Below are 3628 nucleotides of genomic sequence, written 5' to 3'. Positions count from 1 at the left end.
GTTCGAAACTACCAGCTGTTCCATGGGAGAAAGATGAGGCTTTCTGCTCCCATAAAGATTTACAGTCTTGGAAACCCTGTACAGGGTCGCTATGAGTTGGTTCCGACTCCATGGTACATACGGACTTCTGGTGTGGCACTGTGGGTTAATGCACTGGACTGCAAAGTTGGTTTGAACCACAAGGTTGGTGGTTCAAGCTCACCAGTCGCTCCTTGGAAAGCCTATCTATACTGGTTTGCTATGGGTTGGAACCTACTCGACAGCACTTAAGAATAACAACAAATGGTACACATGTATGGAGTTCTGGTGTGGTGCTGTGGGTTAGTGCACCAGACTGCAAAGTTGTTTGATCTGTGAGGTTGGTGGTTCAAGCTCACAAGCTGCTTCTTGGAAACCCTGTACAGGGTCACCATGGGTCAGAATCTACTCGACGGCACTTGACAACAACAGTAGTACATATGTAGTTGTTGTGTGCCTGTGGGTAGATTCTGACTCATAGAGACCCTGTGTAGGGTTTATGTAGGAGAAAATGAGGCTTTCTGCTCTTATAAAGATTTACAACCTCAGTTGTTGTTAAGTGTCATTGAGTCATTGCTGACTCACAGCAACCCTGTATAGAGTTTCCAAGGAGCGGCTAGTGAGTTGGAACTGCTGACCTTGTGGTTCAAAGCAACCTTGCTGTCCAGCGCTTTCTCTCCCAGTGCTACACCAGGACTCATAGTGACTCTGTATAGCGTTTCTGTGGAAGAAACTCAGGCTTTCTGCTCCCATAAAGATTTACAGTCTTGGAAACCCTATGCAGGGTCGCTATGATTCAGAACTGACATAATGGTTTGCAGCAGCAGAATAGGATTTCCAAGAGCACCTGGTAGGTTTGAACTGCTGACCTTGTGGTTAGTGTGGTTAGCAGTCCAATGCTTAGATTACAGTGCCACCAAGGGCCCAAATGATCCTGGAGATCACATTACAGGATTTTGCAAGATCAATGATTTATTCACTGCAAATGCCTTTTTCAACAATGTAAAAGAAAAACAATACACCTAGACCTCATTAGATGGAATAAACAAATATCGAATTGACTTCATCTATAGGAGTCCTGGTGTGGTACTGTGGGTTAATGTACCCGACTGCAAAGCCATTTGAACTGCAAAGTTGGCGATTCAAGCTCACCAGGTGCTCCTTGGAAACCCTATACAGGGTCACTATTGGTCGGAACAGACTCAACAGCACTTCACAACAACAACAACATAGGAAGAGATGATAGATAGATAAACTCAATAGCATTAGACAAAAATAGCACAAAGGCTGACTGTAGAACACACTACCAATTACTCATTTGCAAGTTTGAGTTAAAGTTGAAAAAAAAAAAAAAAAGAAACAACTCCAAAATAGCCAAAATAGGTCCTTGAAGATATTCCACCTGAATTTTGAGACCATCTCAAGAACAGATCTGATGCATTAAACACTAATGACCAAAGACCAGAAGAGCTATGGTCATACATGAAGAAAGCAAAAGATAATTTAAAAACAAGAAAAAAAGAAAAGACCACAGTGGATGTCAGATGAGATGCTGAAACTTGCTCTTGAGAATAGAAAAACTAAAGTGACTGGAACAAATGATGAAGTAAAACATCAGCTGAACAGAAGATTTCAGAGGGTATCTCTAGAAGACAAAGTCAAATGTTATAATGAAATGTGCAAAGAACTGGAGTTAGAAAACAAAAGGGAAGAACATGTTCAGCATTTCTCAAGCTGAAAGAACTGAAGAAAAAATTATTCTGCAATATTGCAATATTGAAAGATTCTATGGGCAAAAACCAGAATCCTGGTGTGGTGCTATAAGATAAATGCTGGACCACAAGGTTGGTTTGAATCACCAACTGCTCCTCAGAAACCCTTTATAGAGTCACTAAGAATCAGAATCAACTCGACAGCACTTAACAACATGGACAACATATTAAGTGATGCTGGGAACTTCCAAAAGAAGATGGAAATAATACATAGAGTTATACCAAAAAGAATTGGTCAGTATTCAATCGTAAAAGGTAGCATATGATCAAGAATCGATGGTATTGAAGAAAGAAGCCCAGCATTGACGTAATTGGCTTAAAACAAGGCTCCAGGAGTTGACAGAATACCAGCTGGAATGTTTCAACAAACTGATGCAGTGCTGGAAATGCTCACTTATCTATGCCCAGGAATTTGGAAGACTGATACCTGGCCAACTGATTGGAAGAGATCCATATTTGTGGGCATTTCAAAGAGAGGTGATCCAATGGAATGCAGAAATCATCAAACAGTTTCATTAATATCAAATGTAAGTAACATTTTGCTGAGGATAATTCAAAATAGTTGCAATAATACATCCAAAGATAGTTGGATAGACACACAAGCTGAATGGGTGTTGGAGGGAGAGTGAAACTATACCCATACATGTAGTTTAACAGGATATTTGTATGTGGGTATTTAGATTTACTGCAGACATATCTATGGCTGTGGTGGAACATACAGGAGGAAAAGTTAGGAACACTTTTTAGACATAACCAAACTCCCTGAGGGCCTGGGAGCTCAGGACCATTGTCCAGGGAACACCATAGTCAATTGGCATAAAATAGTTCACAAAGACATATTCTACATCCTACTGTGTAAATGGGAACTCAGTGACTCCATATGATAAGCACTGGACTGTGAACCACAAGGTATGTGGTTCGAGCCCACCAGCTGCTCTGCAGGAGAAAGACGAGGCTTTCTGCTCCTGTGAAAAGATTTAGAGCCTTGGAAAACCTATACAAGGTCACTATGAGTTGAAACCAATTCCATGGCACTTAACAACAACAACAACAAAACCCAACTTTGCTAAGTAGCAAATGGGATCTACAAAATTCATGAGCAGTCATCTAAGGTGCAATTATTCCTGTTTGGAGGAAGGAAGAGTGCTGAAAATTGAAGACATTTGAAAACAATTAATCCAGTGGACTATGTGAGCATCAGTTTCCATGACCCTGAAACCCAAACAACTAGATGGTGCCTGACTACCACTACCAACTGCTCTGAAATGAATCACGTTAGAAGGTTTGGGTAGAATGGGAGAAAATATGTAATGAAACTAAAAATCATAAAAAGATCAGGCTTACTGGTAAGATAGAAATTGGTGGAACCCCAAGACTATGGCCTTGGTAACCCTTCAGGTCTGGAAATGGATTCATCCCTGTGGTTCAGTTTTCAGCCTAGCAGTAGATAGGTTATTATAAGGGTGGGTGGAGTTAAACTGTAGTGTAGTGGTTTTGAATCAGGCTGCTAATCTCAAGGTTGGCAGTTCAAAACTACCAGGAGAAAGATGGGGATTTCTATTCCTGTAAAGATTTAGAGCTTAGGAACCTCTAGGCAGACTGGCTATGAGTCTATGGCACACTACCACCACCACTACCACCACTGCCTGTGGTTATCCTACAACAAATAGGGGGGAACAACACTAGTGAAATACCATAGTATGGTCAACCATTCTATATCAAAAGGATAGCATTTACCTAAGGACAAAATTCTGAAGGGTTGGGAAAATGGAATCAAGAATCGTAGGGAGGAAGTGGGATAATGATATTACACTGAGGGGATTGCAATCATTCAGATG

The sequence above is a fragment of the Chrysochloris asiatica genome, unplaced genomic scaffold (assembly GCF_000296735.1).
Source record: "Chrysochloris asiatica unplaced genomic scaffold, ChrAsi1.0 scaffold00103, whole genome shotgun sequence".
NCBI classification, from domain to species: Eukaryota; Metazoa; Chordata; class Mammalia; order Afrosoricida; family Chrysochloridae; genus Chrysochloris; species Chrysochloris asiatica.
The sequence above is the reverse complement of the archived record's forward strand: the minus strand, read 5'-3'. Positions refer to the sequence as shown.